The 18385-nt window shown below is 44.3% G+C and overlaps 1 protein-coding gene and 1 pseudogene across 6 annotated transcripts in view; one reads left to right on the forward strand and one right to left on the reverse strand.

The window, feature by feature from the left end:
* TLCD4 (TLC domain containing 4) overlaps positions 1–18385 on the forward strand; it is an 84024-nt gene that overhangs the window by 37588 nt on the left and 28051 nt on the right. The window contains exon 1 of one of the 6 annotated variants that reach the window (XM_039869534.1): positions 17852–18033. The exons of the other annotated variants lie outside the window; for them this stretch is intronic. The gene's annotated coding sequence lies outside the window, so the exon portion shown is untranslated. Of the gene's footprint in view, positions 1–17851; positions 18034–18385 lie in introns of those variants that run through there. 6 annotated transcript variants of the gene reach the window in all.
* LOC120608006 (uncharacterized) lies at positions 558–676 on the reverse strand (annotated as a pseudogene).

Raw genomic sequence — 18385 nt, forward strand, 5'->3', positions numbered from 1 at the left:
TCTGCACTTGGTCCATGCAAAAAGGATGGTATTCGTTCACATGGGCCAATCCCACAAGTTAGAAAGGGTCAGGGCCACGTTCTATCCTTGAGAGCATCTCCAAGCTTAAAATTGTTAATAGGTTGTAGGACATGTGAGTGTTATGAGGACTTAGGGATCTGCAAGTTGGGCTTGACCCAATTTCATACACCTGGGAAAAGTTCTACTCCCACAAGCCACTGGATCTGAGATTCCCTGACTACATTCGTGTATGTCTCGCCTCAGGAACAATGCCCCAGACAATTCTTCATTACCAAGTCCATGGGTCAGGCTTAGGTGTTTTTATGGGACTTACCCTGAATTGAAGCATGAAGTCTATAGTAAATATAAGTGCCATGTTTATTGGAAAATTATGCATTTGGAAGCAGTTTGAGGCAATAGTAGTCTTATGGAAAGAGGTCAGAAGAAAAACACTTTCAAAGCACCTAAGGGCCACTTAGGTAACAGGGTAAAAGGCCACCCAGAAAATTTTATTTATTTATTTATTTATTTATTTATTTATTTATTTATTTATTTAATGCCTACAGCACCTGGTCTTCCTAGGTGGTCTCCCATCCAAGTACTAACCAGGACCAACCCTGCTTAGTTTCTGAGATCAGACAAGATTAGACACATTCAGGGTGGCATGGCCATAGACTAGAAAAATTCGAAACTCCTTGCTGTCATCTCATTTAAGCCACCAAATTCCCCAATTAGATCATAGGTGTAGACAACCTACAGGGCTTCCAGGCCAAAGGTTAAAAGGAGAGGGAAGTGATCACATTGCTCCAGGCACAGACTGTCCTATATCCTTATCACTTGATGCCATCGGAGAGAGAGATGTAAGATTTCTTGGTTAGGAAAGGCTAGGTAGTAATAATAAACACTATCCTTTATTGAGTAATGTTTTGATCTGCTGCTGAAGAACAAACCACCCAAAACCTAGTGGCTTAAAACCATGATTTATTATTTCTCGTGATTCTGTGGGTGACTGGGCAGTTACTCAGTTAGTTATAGGCTCACTCATGTGGCTGCATTCAGCTGGAGGGTCAGCTGGGCTGCGAGATCCAAGATGGCTTGCCAGTGTGGCTGGTAGTTGGTATTGAGTGTCACCTGTCAACTGGGCAGCCTCAGTTCTCTGTGTGGCCTCTCATCCTCCAGTAAACTAGACAGGTTTATTTACATGGCAGTCTCAGGGCAAGAGAGTGAAAGGCAGATGTTGCAAAGTCTTTCGATGCTTACTTAAGCTCCTTTTCCTAGCCTCAGAACCCTCCTAACCTCTCTTCTCCTGTATTCTATTTGTCAGCAGGTGGCAAGGTCAGCCCAGATTTCTAGGGGGGGAGACATAGACTTCAACTCTGGATAAGAGGAGTAGCAATGTCCTATGACAAAGGAATTTTTGGCCATTAAATGACTTATCACAGTGGCTACTGTGCTAGGTGCATTTAACTCATCTCATTTAAGCCACATAACCATCTTGCAGTGTAGGCCTCTTTTTCTCTTTCTAATAGGCCTTGCAGGGCAGAGAAGTCCTCTTGTCCAACAGCCGCTTGGTAAGTACTGGGGCTGGGATTTAATGCTAGGATTCTTTCCAGCTGAATGGAATTTGTCTTAACTCAGCAGGAGGGAGAGATTTGCTCAATTACTTTTCATCCCCTCTAACCCATTTAATACTCTTGTTTCCTGTTGGTAGAGGCAAATGAGAGAGAAATAAAGGCAGTTTGGCAAAGCCACAGCCCTGAGACCTAGGGACTTTCTCGGGAGTAATCAGATCAACAGTGGAGGCAAGAAGGACCTCTTTCTCTCCCTAGGTTCTGACTTCCTAGGTTGCTTGGCAGGTGTTCCAATGTTTCCTTTAAAAAATGAATAAAACATATTTGGAAAAATCTTGCTCTGTCCCGCTTTTCCTTGATTTCACAGTGTTGGGAGGAAGCCAAGAAATGTCACAGCCAAGAGGCTCTGGCAAGGGAAGAGCAGGGCTGTGGCAATTAGTCCATCACGAGTTGCATAGAGGTTGGCTGCAGAACCTCATTTCCCTTCCTGCGTACCCCAGGTGGTACAGGGTGCCACCTGGTCCCTGCTTCCACTTCAGGGCCCCTCGCCTAGACCCCTTCTAAGGCTCAGAGAGGGTGTGGCATTAGAAATGTTGATTTTCTTAAAGATGGGCCCTCAAATTGTATAAGTATCCAACCTCTTTTTATTATGTCAGGTTCAATATTTGTGTGACTTTCCAGTGACTCTTGTTTCCTGGCTTAAGACGTTCTGCTTTATCCAAAACTGATGACTGTCATTGGAACTCATAGGTTTCAGAAACAAAGACTTCTTTATAAAAGTTTTAAGTGGGGTGAGAAGCTAGGACGCAACATTTATCAAGTAAATAAAATGTGCCATTTGTACTCTGAGCCTTAAGGCCCCGGAAATGAACTGAATTTCCTAACAAGAGAATGCTTCAGTGGGCTGGGAGTTGGGAACCAGCAGGGCCCTAGGGGGAGCTGGGGAAGCAGGCCTTTTCCCACCATCAGTTCCCAGATAGCCACACTTCTTGTCAGGCATTATAAAAACATACTCCAAGTCAGATAGTGTAAAATGGCATAAAGACAAAAAAAGTTGAGATGACATAGATTAACTATATTAAGATTTATTTTAGCGTAAGATAATAACCAGAACATGTAAAAACTGTAAATGTAAGCTAGGAAAATAAGAATCAAAGTCTTGTTGAAAATCTAATTAAAAATACCTATAACAGAAGGGGTTACTGATCAAGTGTAGTGGGAAACCAGGGGAGGAATTATTTCTCGAAAGAGCAGGAAGGGTTTAGGAGATGGGATAACACTCACCTTTCCGGTGTCAGAATCTTCTGATGGGGACTCTTAGCTGTGTGAGAAAATATGTATCAAGAAACCTATCCCCCTGCTTCTGGTGCCGAAAACAAACTGTAGAAAGGAAGACTCTAGACTCTTCTTCACTGGTAGGAATAAGCAGAACATACACCCTGAAAGTGTTGGGCGCGGAAGCTCTGGGATATGAAAATTTGAAAAACACTGAATTAAAGGGATCAGAGAAAGAGTCCTGGAAGGCATTTAACATAGAATGTAAAAGGGATAGATAGGATTTGAGAGATAAAAGGGAAATCTCGGATTAAAGAGATCTGTAACAATACGAATTAACTTTCAAAACAGTTCTGAGTTGACAGCAAGAAGGGGCCACTCTGCAGCCCCCCGAGGGCGGATACTTCTTTCTGGGGTGACTCTTACAGAGCTGGATTGAGGAGCATTTTAGCCTCCTTCCTCCTCTAACATCCTGTGATTGTAATTATTACATTGAATTCTGGGAAAAACAAAGACCAGTTAGAAATGTATGACTATTCAACTTTAAATGTTTATTTATTATCATTAAAATAATCTACAATCCAAAAGTACTGTTTCAGGGAGGTGTCAGTTGCTAGGGTCTGTAGCAGGCAGAATCCAGTAGTTTCTCTTTAACTGGAATTGTTACATGCTCTTGGAAGAGAAAGGGTTGAAAGAGTGGGAAAAATATAGCAGGAATCCCCAACCGCCAGGCCCAGGACCAGTACTGTTGCGTGGCCTGTTCAAAACTTGGCCGCACAGCAGGAGGTGAGCAACAGGCAAGCAAGGGAAGCTTCATCTGTATTTGCAGCCGCTCCCCAGCACTAGCATCACCGCCTCAGCTCCACCTCAGATCATCAGGCATTAGAGTCTCATAGGAGCACTGGTCCCTCATGCCAAAAAGGTTGGGACCGCTTACTGGATACCCTTAATCAAAATTTATTGTCTCTTTACTGACAGGGAGGAACCACAGAGATATCTTTTCTATAGTCACGAGCAATTCCTTGTTAAATCTTAAGTAACTTTGTTTATCTGAGAAAGGGAGTGTAACTTAATCATGTTAATATGGGATTCCTTAGCCTTTCCTGGTTTAGTCTTCATTTTCTTCCCATTTGCTTCAGTTTAAAAAAGCAGTACCGTGAATTTCGGAGGATTTATAGAAGGTAGGTTGGCTTTTATGCAGCTGGCTTCATATAGGCTTTCACACTAATGCTGTTGGTTCTTGAACTTGATACTCAGAAAATAAAAAAGGTGGAATGTTTTCTGCCTGTAATAATCCTAACTTTTTAAAAAATATAGCTCTCAATGCAGAATTTAAAAGACAACAGTAAATAAAACTAATTGCAGTTAGCTGTGAGCTTTATATGCATTTTATCAGATGCTTAACAGTTTTTATATGAAAGAAAAGTCAAAAGTGGGGAGTGATAGTAATTCTTTACTAAGGAGTTTTAATGTCTCTGGTGAATTATTGACATTTTATGAGCATTTAAACAGATAGTTGCAATGTACCACCCATATGAGAATGCAAACAAAACCCAAGAATGGGTTCGGGGCAGGTTTGCCTCTTTTTTGATAGGGTTTTTGTTTGTTTGGTTTGGTATCTTCTGCAGTCATGTGTTCATTTACAAATGATTTACAGTTGGTAAATAGAGACTTTAGAACACATTTGGGCTGCCGATGTGGTAGATAAGTCAATTAGAATAAGTACTTTGGTAGCTGAAGAGTATGGTGGGCCCTTACCCCACCGTGCTGGCATCCTGATCTCAGACTCCCTGCCTGTAGAACTGTGGGCAATAAATTTATGATGTTTTTAAGCCACCCAGTCTGTGGTCTTTTGTTATAGCAACACAAACAGACTAAGACACACACTCAATACTAGTTCATTTATAATATTGATGCGCTTTGCTTTGAACATTTGGAGGTGAGAATTTTTTTTGAAGTCAATCTGTTTTCATGCTGTTGACGTAAGAACATCCAAACCTTTAAAGAATTTTTGTGAATTTTTATTTGAGGGAAACTCTCAACAATTGCCCGGAAGCAAGATCTTGAATGCTCTGGAGAATAAGAGTTTTGCAGTTTATTTTATACATTTGAGATTAAGGAGGGAACCTGAGGAAGATTACATGGAAGTGGGAGAAAGCAAGGTGGGCATTAGATTATAGAATAGTTAATAAGACGATGTGCTTTCTTGAGGGTGGTTAAACTTATTTCAAAAATGTGTTCACCTAGATGCAGGAGAACAGTAGACAGGGCTTGCTTAAGGCAAAGATAAACCTTTTACTAAAAAAGTTATGTACCTGGGGTGTGACTTCCCACCATGATCTGCCCAGTTAGGAATTTGTGATCAGATCATCCTGTTACTTTCTATAGAATACCTTTTTCGTCTATAGTGTAATACTAGTGTTGTCAATTTAGAAAATTCTTTTTTCCAATATTCTGGTTATACCAATAAGATGAGGAACCGGTAACTGATGAGATACTAGCAGAGTGGAAAGCACATGTAGGAATATGAATGTCTGTTATTGTCATTATTTTATTTGATAGACATTTAATGAGCGCATGCTGTGTGGCAGGCGCTGTGTTAGGTGTGGGGACACAGTGGGGAGGGGCATGTGTTCTACCCTTGTGGTTCTCACATTCCACCGGAGGAAGGAGTTGTCCTTTTATTTTTAATTAAAATTAATTCCGTTATTTTTAAAATTAAGTTGAGTAACATTGACTAATAACATAAATTTCAGGTGTACAACTTTATGTGTGACATCTGTACACTCCGCTGTGTGCTCGCCACCTGAAGGATAGAGGAGATTCATTTAAATTGCAACTGTAAAGGTGGTGGGTGGGGCGCACGTGATGCTGTGAGAGCAGTCAAGGAGGGAATTAATCTGGTGATAGAGCTCAGAGAAGGCTTCCCTGAGGAAGTGAGGGTTGACCTACTGCTGGAGAAGCATGAGAGTTCATTTGGGCATGGAGGGCGGGGGTGGGAGTGGAGGAATAGGCCACGCAGAGGCCCTGTGGAGAGAAGAACATGGCATCTTTAAGGAACAGAGAAAAGGTGTTAGCTGGAGTGTAGCAGACAGGGACCAAATTTAAGGGTCAGACCACGCGCTTGGTTTGAAATGCTTTGTGATGCCGATGGGCAGTCAGTTGGTTGTACATGTCAGGAGCTCAGAGGAGAGCTCTGGGATGGATATTTAAACTCGAGATGGTTCTGCAGACAAATGGTAACCGAAGCCACAGGTATAGGTGAAATCACATAGGAAACAAGTGAGAGAAGAGGATCTGGAACTGGACCTTAGGGAATGCTGTTTTTTAGTGTTCGGGTAGAGGAAGGAGTGTGGTGTTACGGAGGCACAGAGAAGAAAGCATTCCCAGGAGAAAGTGGTCCGTAGTGTCCAGTGTTCCCGAGAGCTCAGGTAATGTGAAGACCACACATGGAGTTCATTGCCGACCTTAGTAGCTGCTTCAGTGGAGCGATGAGGGTGGGGACAAGAATGCAGTGGGCTGAAGAGTGACAGAGGTGAGACATGATGATGGTATGGACAGACCTTTCTAGAACTTTGTCCTCAAAGAGGGTGGGTGGGAGAAAGAGCGAGAGAGAGACAGGGAGGGACGACACAGGAGAGCAAGCTATACTGAAAAGAGAAACAGGATTGAAGAAGAGGTAGTGACTCTGTTGATTTTTGTTGTCTCTGGGAACTTGAATCTGTTTAAAAGCCAATAGATCTAGGTCAGAAAAGAGTGAAGGATAATAGGGAACAAAAGATTACCAAGAGGACCAGAAATGGTGGATCTGAGGTGCACAGGTTAGAGAGTGGGAGGGCCGATGGGGAAAGTGCAATAGTCCGTGCGGTCGACAGTGCGATATTGAGAGTTTTCATATGTTGGCTTTTACTTTTTTGTGAAGTGAGATGGGGGTTCTGTTGAGAATGGGGGTGGATGGTTGGAGGTTCAAAAAGGGTAGAGAAGATTTGGAAAGTTAATCCCGGAGAATGAAAACACTGGTCGGCTAGTGCAAGGAGGTAGTGTTACGGAAAAGCTCCAAAATCAGACCAGCGAAAAACCAAGCAGTAACTCAGAGAAAGAGAACTCAGTTTTATTATGCGCAGTCCCAGAGGAGCTGGTGCTCTGCAGATCTGGGCACTGTGCTCAGTTGCAACATTCCTTATATACAAGAATTTTACACAAGCTGATTAGTCAGTTTGAGCTCAAACCGTTAGAAACGGCGGGAGTTGCTATGGGTAACCAGCAAATACAAATTGTTACAGGAAGCGAGAGCTGCTAGGGTACAAACAGTTACATTCGTGGAGCAAAGGGCAAGTAGGACAAGGTGCTGGCGAGCTCTGCAAGTGAGCTCTTGCATGCAGCAAGCATATTTACAGAAGCAGAACAGAGAGCTGATTAGTTTCTAATGAAAATTCCTGAAATTTCCTCTTCAGTAGGAGGCAGGGCGGTATTGACAGCCGTGCGATCTCTCTGTAATTTTACACTCACCAAACTTCCTCTCTTCTGGTACATGACTTTTTCCAACAGTGCTCTGATTGTTCAGGGCTGGTCAGTGAGTAAATAGTTGGGCATGTCCGTGGCTGGTGCTTTGCCAGCTCTTGGCAGTGGAAAGGGAACGTAGCGTGTTAGTAAGAGTTGTTGAAATGATGGCCTCTAGGATTTAAGCTGATTAAAAAGAGAAGTATAAAAAAGAGGGAAGGGGTAAGTGGACTGGGGAAAAGCTGAGAGGTCAGTGGACTTGAGAATGCTGTAACACTGAGCACACTCAATGGAAAGGTCAACAAAGGGAATACCTGAAATGTTAATTTGGAAGCAGAAAAATTGGCTGAGGTGTCGTGGAAGAGGTACCATTCCCAATGGAGACAAAAGGACTGAGTTGCTAAGGAAACCTGGGCTTTCTATGTAGATAGGAAGTCACTCACAATGATGGTGGGGCCTGAGGACATCAGTGAACCAGGCCTAAAGTCCTCGGATGGGAGGATGTGTTTGGGAGGTGGGAGTACGATACTGGTGAGGAGCGGGAGAGGGCGGTATACCTGAGTAGCAGCAGGGTGAAAGCGTTCTCAGTGTTTATAGGGGGCGAAGGAGTGGAGGAGTGAGGCCTGCAAAGGACCCTGAGGAGCAGAGAGGAGATAGGGCCACCTCCTGACTCTCAAGTGTGACTGCCAGAGAGGGTTGCAGAAGATGTGTGTCTTCAGAGCACATGGGGGAGAGAGCCAGGGTGGAGCACTGTTGTCGGGGTGTGAGCCGCGGTTCTGGGGACCAAGTAGAAGGGTTTGGGAGGTGGAGGGGTGATGGGCTGGGCCCAGTGGCTGGGAAGGAGCTCTGGAGCATGACGGTTGCGACCACCTGGTAGAGGATGGATTTCTGCAGTGGGGGCTGCTGACATTTTGAATGTTGACCAATGTAAACAGCGGTTAGTTAGGGACTTAAATCCTAGTGGCCTGAGAATGGTTTTGTTCCCCTTGGCTAGAGTGATGACAGACCCAGAATCCTGTGTCCTGCATGCTGCCGGAGATGCATGATGATGGGAACAGAAACTGCTGAGTGTGCATCACATGCCAATTACTATTCTAGGTGCCCAACATATGTTATGTGGTTTATTCCTTGTGAGAACCCTGTCAGGTTAGTACGGTTGTTACCTCCATTCTGCAGGTGAGAAAACTGAGGTTCAGTTAAGATAAGTAACTAGTCCCAGATCTCACAGTTAGCAAGTGGTAGAACTGAGATTCAAACTCGAGACCGTGACCAAGCCTGTGTGCTTCTCACTATGTCGTATATACTTCATATGTACTTACATGTGAAATTTTGATTTTTTAAAGCATAAATGACAGACTATGGAGAAGCTAAATGTACTGTTTAACACAAAATTGCCTCTTTAGCTACTAAAATTAAGGTTAGCCCCAGAATCCCAGAATCTTACTTTGAGAGCGCTCTGAAGGTTTGACCAGCACCCACCCCCTTTGTGGATCACCTGCCTAGTGTTCCCTTTACCACTTCCGTGAAAGATGCTGGGCACTTCTCAGTTGTTGGAGGGTCTTTTAAATTAGCCAAACTCTTCCTTCCCTGTAATTTTTGTCCATTTGTGCCCTTTCAAGGAATGCACAGGTAAGTTCCCTCTTTCACTTTCCCATGAATTTTTTAGATGTTAGAAGGATACTCTCAAGTCCTAAGTAATCTTGTTTCCAAGCTAACATTGCTCAGCCCTTTAACTTTTCATGGTATGATATGGTTTCTAAAAATCACCATCTTAGTTACACTACTCTGAAGGTACTTTGGTATGTGATTAATTCAGAGGAAAGTGGGACTGGTAAGCATCTCGATCCAAAAGGTATATTTCCGCATTCTCCGATTATAAATGAGCCTGATGTTTGTTTTTTGTTATTGGTATCTCCATTGCATTATTATCTCATTGATTTGTGGGACCTACGATGCTAAGGTTTCCCGTGTGTGTGTGCACATGAGTGCACGTATGCATGTGTATTAGTTATATGGCTGTTATGCTAAGTTCTATACTTTGGTATTGCCCTTTAAAAATTTATTCCTATTTTATCTTTCTGATTGGACTGATTATTTCAGCTAATGAAGATAATTTTGAAACCTGATTCTGTTAACCTATTATACTAGCTATGTTTCCCAGCTCTGTTTTATATGTAGATTGAGTAAAAATATAAATATTTGTAAAAATATTACTGAAGCAGACCAAAAAGAGAGAACCTTATGGGACAGGAGATAATTCTCAAGTCTACTTAAGATCACTGATCTACATGCTACCTTTAGTTTTTCAACCAGCTTTGGATTTGCCTACTTTTGTTATCCAGCCACATTTCTTCACATTACATAAGGCTATCGTGAGAAACTTTCAGAACTTCCCTGGAATCAAGTTGTCCTTCATTTAGTATTGTTCAGTCCACCAGGCCTTGGCAGTCAGTCATTATGGGAGCGAGGGGTGGGAAGGAGTCCAGGGTGCCTGAGCTGCTGTAGATGGGAAGATTGGGAAGTGTCGTGGGCGATAGTGTCATTCCCTGAGACATGGAGCTCTGGGGGAAGGACTGGCGTGGGGCTAAGTCCAGCTTGGGTCACGTGGAGCCTGTGGGGCCTCCAGGATGCCCACGTGGAGCCTTCCAGAGGGTAGCCGGCCATCAGGACTGTGCCTGGGAGAAGGCAGGGTCTGGCTGCACACGACTGAAGCGGTGTCGACAGTGTGGGGCTCAGCCCCAGGCAGAGCCTATAGCGTGCAGAGAAGAGCTTCTGGGTCGGGGCGCGGGGGTAGTCGGCCTTTCCACATTGAGGCATTCATGCCCAGTAGCCTCTATATTTTGATGAAGAGGGAAGGAACCATCTCTGTTTTAGGAGAGGAAGAGCTGGAGCGTTGCGAGCAGGGGGTGTTTGGAGTCAGTGTGGGGACAGGACAGGTAGCTCACTAGGGCTGGGAGAGGGAGTGCTGACCACGAGCAGGACTTTCTTCCCAACTTCTTCCTTTCTTGCTGCAAATACAGACAACCACACAAGACCTATCCTCTCTCTTTTTAAGGGTTTATACTGCTAAACACTGCAGCGTGGTTCCTGCCTGAAACTATAGAATGTGCCAGGGTGCGGTTGTGCGTGTGCATGGAAGTGGCGTTCGTGATCCCTGCATGCCCTGTGCTTGCCAGGGAGTAACAAGCATGGGGGAATGAGAGTCACCGTTGGGTTCCCAGGTCGGCAGTTCAGAACTCAGCTGGTGGAACTGAGTCCTTTGGGCTTCAGCTCAAGAAGATGTCCCCTTGGTTGACCTTGAATGCTTTCAATACCTCCTCGCTGTTTGTATGTCTTCTCTGCTGGGTGTTTATTCCCCAGGAAGTGGAGAGTGCCCCTTAGCACCTTGAACTCACCACTTTAGGTAGTGGAGATCTGTTTCTGTACTTTCCTACTGGCCCATAAGCACGTCCCCGATTTTATATTCTGAGTCCTTGCACAGCACCTGACACGTGGTGGACATGTGACAGACATTGGATGAACTGTTGGCTGAAGCAAGACGGAGTAGGCCTGGCTGTGCCATTTCTGTGGCCCTGCCTCTGGGACAGTTCTGCTGGAGAAGGGGTCTTGCAAGCCAGTGGCGGAGAGGTGGACTTCAACCCTTTTCATGTTTTTCTTTACTGAGAAACCAGCTTCAATTTAAGTCTATGGGAAGTCTTGGGGGACATCAATCACTGTATTCAGGAGGTCTCTGGAAGTGTTTCCTTGGTGTCCACGATGCTTGTGAATCAAGAGGGGCTAATTCTGTTGTAAAGTTCATGTCTAGACACTCCCCTTATAAATTGCCACAGAAATATTTCGCACTTCTGTTCAGCTCAGCCTTTCTGGGACAGTATCTCATTGCCAGCTACTAGCCACATGTGGAGGAATATGAAATAGGTCTAATACTTTTCTACTTTTACTGTGTATTTCTATACTTAATCGTTACCAAACTCTCAAAGGCCCTTAATCTGAGTCATGAACATTATTTGGTTTTATCCATTTTACCATTTTCTTGGATAATTCAGTGAATGAACAGAAGCAACTGCTGCTTACCTGAAGCCTGGGTTTTCTGGGGAAATTTGTAAATAATCCCTAGATGAGTGCTTGATCTGCCATGACTGATGAAGCAAGCAGCTGCGTAATGAGAAGCAAAGCTGGTTGTAGAACGATTTAATTAACTTCTGTCTGTAACTTCTGTCTGTTGAGCCTTTAATGGAATCCACAACTTGACTATATGGAATTCTTTAGTTTTAAATGAAACATTTTTTGCAAAGGGAGATTCTCAACATATACCCCATAGACCCCAGTTAATTGTCAGTAAGTCTTTTGAAAACATCTGATATCCAGTGCAACAAAGACTTAATAAAACTACTTTTTTAAAGAATGATAATTTTTTTTTAATGGTGTGCTTTTAAAAAATGTATTGTTTAAATTAACAGTTCACAAAATGGATACTGTTGCATGATTCCTACTGTTTATAACATTTAGGAACCATTCATGAAATAAATACTGATTATATATGTTGAATTTTAACAAAAATAAATGAGCATCTGGTGCCTAACCGCCCTCCAGGACCAGCAGGGAACATACAGACCCTTCCAGGGCAAGCTGTCATCAGATCTAAGATTATTCATATTATTCATTTAATCATATTGAGGGTTAGACTCTTCACTCTTTTCTGGTTACTGGTTTCATTTTACTCATTTATCTGCATACCTGGCCTCCAGATCTCTATTTACTTTCTTTTTCTTTCTGTCTTTCTTTAATCCCTATTTCCTTTAATCTTAGACATTATCCCTTTTCTAACATTAGAAAATCATAATGTTGTTTAATTTATATACAAAACTTACTTTTATGTATTATTTGGTTACTATTAAAGTAAAAGGGCACAAATTAAAAATTTTAATGCCCAATAAACGTTAAATTAAAAAAATGTAAATGAGCAATAAAGTTAATGGAATCTTACGGAGAACTGTAATATCAGTATTTTTTGCTGAACATGCACGCCAGAAAAAAAGACTGAGAAATGAATTCATTACAGACACATGAATTCTGTCAGAAGGGCCCCTGTGGAGGACTGATTTTTTATCCGATAGCCTGGTTGGAAGAGAATGAAGTGAGGATGTTGCTTGTGCAGCCAATGACTCAGTTTTTTTCTAGTGAGTTGGCTTCAGTAGGTTGACTTTATTTCTTCACATCAGGGAGCTGGAAATATCTATTGTTTCATTTCCTTTTAATCTGACGGTCGGCTCTATCAAAGAAGGAGCCATAGAAACACTGTATTTGCTAGGTACAAGCAAATGCTTCAGTGTCTTTTTTTGGTCTAAATGTTCCTAAGATTTTTAGGAGCTGAATAAAGTTCAGCTCACTGAGATAGAAAACATACTTGGAATGTGCATATATGCATGTTACTATTCGCTAACTTTGTCCTTAAAACTTGAAGCTCTTTTATAAAAATCTTTTATTTTAAAGATAAAAAGCTATGGAGGATTGGTCCAAGGATATGTGTGATTATTGCAGAAAAATTGCAAAACTCAGATCAGCAAGAAACAAAGTAGCACTCGGAGGGTTTGGAGAACTCAGGTTTTTTACACAGGTGGTCCCAGAAGAGCTAGTGTTCTGAAAATCTGGGCCCCGAGCTTAGGGGCAGTTTCGCTTTTATACTCACGTTGTTTCAGTTGGCATAGGCTGATTTATAGACGCTGGGAGATGCTATGGACTACAGGAAGTTACAGAGCATGGGATTTTCAAACAGGCACTAAAGCAATACATCTGTTCAAACAAGCACAGCAATCAAAGGGGAGGGTGAGTTTTCAGTTGCCCTTTGGCCTGTGCAGCAAGCCTGTCTACAAAAGCTGATTACAAGATTAGTTACTTGAGTGAAAAAATTTCTCTTCATTCCTCACGTTTGATAATCTTTAAATTCGTATAGGGCATCAACCTCTTGATCTCTCTGGGCCAGGGCTGGTACTTCCACAACATAAGGATCTTTGCTGCAGTCTTTCTGCCATAACCTCTATGAGGGAGGTAGTTGTCCAGACAACAAGAGGCAGCAGGTAAGGGAGAAGGAGGCAGGATCCGAGGAGGAGGAGCAACTATTCCAACTAAGGTCTTCAAGCCCCCAAAGAGGTTCCTAGGGTCCTACTGTTTCCAACTCTGGATGGGTACATGAGCTATTTTCCTAATATTAGTAGCTATATCAGTTACAGCCTGGCTGTTGTCATCTATTTGGAGACAACAATAAGGTTAAATTTCCCACATACTCCTCCTTCTTCCACTAGCAAGTAATCTAAAGCTAACCGGTTTTAATATATTGCTGCACGCATCTGAGACTGTCGTGTGGCCAGGAGTTCTAGGGCTGAGGCCTTCTGGTTCATAATGATCTCTAGTACGGCCTGTAACCTGATAATTCGATTAAGTATGTATATGGGAGTCTGGTAACCTCAGCTCTCATCTTGTGCCCAAGTAGTGGGGCCATAGTATTGGATAATACAGTGGGGTGGCCATTCATCCTCTTCCCATTTTTGTTGTCCCCCTACTTCAACTTTCAGTGACCTCTTAGTTCTGGCTTTTAAGTCTTGATGTAAGGGAACACCTAGCTCATTTCCTCCTAGGTCTGGTAGGAGGAAGAAGCCAGGTTGAATGATACCAATGGTGCAACTTCCCTTCCAGTTTGCTGGGAATTGGGTATAAACCATCTTCCCACAAATCCAGAAGAGCCTATCTGATGCTTTCCAACTCCCAGGGCCAGTGGAGTTGGGGGTTTCCCAGAATGTGCCAACAGGGATGGACCGTTCCTTCCTTTATAGTACAGTTTGTAACAATTGAGCTTTGGTTGAAGGAATGGCACAAGGAGGAGGTAGTTATAGTGCTGTTGGTGGCCCAATACCAGGAAGGAGCTTTGGGCCAACAGTTTAAGTTTGACATGGAGTTTCCCCAACCCACCGAGTGTATCTTGGACCTATCCGGCCAAGACATTCTTCTCCTACTACTTTGGAGGAGAGGACCCAACTCTTGGGTCAATCCTCTTCATGTTGAGTTACCATGTGGTTCCACTGGAGGAGGTAAAAGGCATCTAGGCTAGTTCCCTTCCAAGGCCAATCTTCACTCATGAGTGCTCCTCTACTCACCCAGCATTTAGTAACACCAAGTTCATGGGCTTTCCTCTCAGGTCAACAAAGAGGTTCTTTCTCAAGGTTGGGAGGTCTATGTTTTAGCCAAAGGTCCTTTTAAGTTGGTCATAAATTGGACTGGGCCCCGGAGGTGGTTTAGGTTTTTTCCATTCTATTACTCGCTGTGCAGTCTCTTTGACTAGTTGGTCTCGGGCGTAGTCTTGGACTCCCCTTCCATCTGAGATACCTATTTGCCTGTAATATGTCCAACAGGCCCAATTTCCTGTTGCTCCTGGGGGCGGACCTTGGCAAATGTATCCTGCTACATATTTGGTTTTTAACCATCCCATCCAGTACCTTCTGCCAGCATAAGTGCAAATGGTAGCTGATCTGTAACAAGCAGCTGGTTGATGGGCATATGAGGTAAAGGCCTGCTGGACCTGACCACCTATTTGGATAGCCCTATGCGTTTATCACATTGAGGCTCGATGGCCGCCCTCAGGGGTGAGCTTATGAGAAATATCAATAAAGTCCTATGTAAGTACTCAGTACCCATAATTCCCTTGTAGGGTGAGGTAGGAGGCACCATTGCTTCGATGCTTGGATTACCTGAACATGAAATCCTGTTTGAATTAACAAAACAACCAGTGATGATTAAACAACGTTTCTAGAACTGTAAAAATGTACCAAAAAAAGGCGTTTAGTCTAAACATGTAAGAACTGAGAGGATCCCTATGTAGGCTAGATAGGTTAGGGCTAAAGTGATTCTTTGACTCAGAGTCCAATTGGAGGGCGCTACTGAGGCCAAACCTAAAGCAAGCAGCGGGACAAGTATACTAAATAGGGTTAGGGCTACATGAGGATAACAATACATCTGGACAGTGGACAGTTGATCTTCAAGCTTCTGCCATGTGTAACCTTAACAGCAGTGGGAGTTGCTAATATAACAGTGTGAGGGCCCGTCCAGCTTGGCGAAGTGGCTCCTTCTTCCAGTCTCTAACCCATACTTCATCTCCTGGCTGATAGGGGTGGACCCAATTCCCTAAGGGAATAGGGGCTCTTTCTAAAGTTTCGTAAGTGATGTGGCGGAGAATCCTCCCTAAAGCCTAAAGGTATTGGGACATTTCTAGGTCAGCCATTAATCGAGGGTCTCCTTTTAACTTTCCTATCACTGGGGGAGGTCTCCCATAAAGGATTTCAAAAGGGGAGTAGCCTGAAAGCCTTGGGGTGCACCGTGCACAGAGTAGAGCCAAAGGCAGCAAATCAAGCTACAGTAACTGGGTTTCCTGACAAAGCTTAGCTAGGGTGGTTCTGAGGGTCCCGTTCATGCGTTCGACTTTCCCTGAATTTTGTGGCCTGTAGGCCATGTGGAGCTTCCATTTGATTCCTAGAGCTTTGGGCAAGGTCTGGACTATCTCACACAAAGGCAGGTCCATTGTCAGATCCTATAGAGAAGGGTAGCTTGTATCTTGGAACAGTTTCCCTCCATAAGGCCCTAGCTACTTCTCGTGCCCGTTCGGTGCGTGTAGGAAAAGCTTCAGCCCATTCGGAGTAAGTGCAAACTAACACAAGGAAGTACTGGTGGCCCCAGCAGGGCTTGACCTCAGTAAAGTCTAATTTTAGGTCTTCAAGTGGCATAGTTCCAATTGTTTGCATCCCTGGATTAGACCTTGGCCTTTGGCCAGCGTTGTTTCGTGCACAAGTCACACACCTAGCACTGATCTGGTGCACAGGGTTGGGAGTTTGGGTATGAAATAGTAGCGGCCTAACAGGCTTTCTAAAGTAGTCTTCCCTAGGTGAGTCAACTCATGGTGTTGTTTTACCAGGTGAGCTGCCAGTGCAGTGGGAATAGAGTCTTTGATCTGGAAACTCCCACCAGCCCTCCTTCCTCTTAGTTCCGTTTTCACTTAAAGTCCTTGTGCTTCTTCCTTAGTGTACTTTGGAGATAGAGGCAATTCTGGTACTAGGAGAACCTTGGAGATTGGCTCAGGACCCATGTGGCACTCGGTTGGCAGCCTCCTTAGCTCTTGGTCTGCTAGTTGATTTCCCCTACTGACAGTGTCAGTTCCTCTCTGGTGGCCCTTGCAGTGAATGACTGCCACTTGGGAAGGCTTCCACACTGCCTCTAACAGTTGGTGGATTTCTTCTTTGTTTGTGATTTCCTTTCCTCCCAGAGTCAGTAATTCCCTTTCTTTATAAATGGCCCCCTGTATGTGCAAAGTAGCAAAGGCATAACTTGAGTCAGTGTAGATATTGACCTGTTTCCCTTCAGCCTGCCGCAGCACCTGAATAAGTGCCCATAGTTCGGCCCGCTGTGCCGACCAGCCCTGTGGCAGAGCCTCAGCTCCGATTACCTCATCGGTAGTAGTTATTGCGTAGCCGGCTTTGCACTGTCCTTCATGGATGAAGCTGCTCCCATCGGTGAACAATACCATTTCTAGGTTCTGAAGAGGAACGTCCATCAGGTCTTTCCTGCTTGAGTAGACTTCATCTGTGACCTCCTGACAATTATGGTCGGGAGGCCCCTCCTCAGTGGGCAGAAACATAGCGGGGTTCAATGTTCGCACAGTCTCGAGGCGGACTCGTGGATTTTCGTAAAACAGTCCCTGATAATGAGTTTTTCTGGTGTTGGTCAGCCACTTATGTCCTTGATTATTCATTAATGTGGTTACAGCATGGGGGACCTTTACATTTATATTCTGTCCCAGTGTGAGCTTGTCTGCTTCTCTGACCAGGATTACTGCGGCAGCTAAGGCCCGGAGGCATGGCGGCCATCTGCAGCCACCGGATCTAGCCGTTTGGACAAATATGCAATTGGGCACTGCCATGGCCCGACTGTGTGAGGACCCCCAGTGCAGTATGATTCTTCTTGTGTGTGAAGAGGTTAAAGTCTCGTGTCACATCCGGCAGTCCTAATGCTAGGGCACTGATCAAAAGTCTCTCTATTTCTCTGAAGGTATTTTCTTATCTGGAGCCCTATTCCAGGGGGTCTTTACTAGACCTAGCTGTGGCCTCATACAGTGGCTTGGCAATTTCAGAGAAACGTGGTATCCAGATCCGGCTGCCCCTAGGCATTCACGGACCCCTTTCTTAATATTTGGCTGAGGTGTTGAACAGATGGCCAACTTCTCCTCATGTCCAATTGCCCAATGTCCTTCTGCGATGATGAACCTGAGGTATCTGACCTCCTGTTTGCAGATTTGAGCCTTCTTCCATGACACCTTGTATCCCATGGAAGAGAGCAGGGGCAGCAGGGCTCTAGTACCCTTCCATCAGTCTCTTTGGGTGGGGCTAGCCAGCAGCAGGTCATCTACGTACTGGAGCAGAGTGCAATTCAGAGTCTCTTCAGAGAAGGCAGCAAGATCTGCGGCCAATGCTTCACCAAACAGGGTGGGTGAGTTCTTGAAGCAGTCAAGTCCAAGTCAATTGCATTTTTCTCCCAGTGTGTGGGTCTTCCCACTCAAAGGCAAACAAAGACTGGCTGGCAGGTGATAACTGGAGACAGAAGAAGGCATCATTGAAATCTAAGCTAGTGAACCAGCTTGCATGGTCAGGTAAGAGACTCAGGAGGATGTGTGGGTTTGGGACCAATGGATGGATGGTGACCACTGCGTTGTTGATGATGTGGAGGTCCTGGATGGGGCGATAGTCGTTCCCTCCAGGCTTCTTGACTGGTAAGAGTGGAGTGTTCCAAGGTGACTGACACTCAACTAGAATTCCGGTGTCGTGCAAACGCTGGATATGGTCCTGAATTCCCAGGCGTGGCACTGGATATTGCCTTTGTGTAACAGAAGTGGCTCCTGGCCTCGGGTCTACCATGATGGGTGCGTGATTTTTGGCTAGACCTGGGGGCCCTTTCTCTGCCCAGACAGTAGAGAACTCTTCTAACAGACTGGTTGGATTTGT

This window comes from Pteropus medius, unplaced genomic scaffold (genome assembly GCF_902729225.1).
Source record: "Pteropus medius unplaced genomic scaffold, Ma_sr-lr_union100, whole genome shotgun sequence".
Lineage (NCBI taxonomy): Eukaryota > Metazoa > Chordata > Mammalia > Chiroptera > Pteropodidae > Pteropus > Pteropus medius.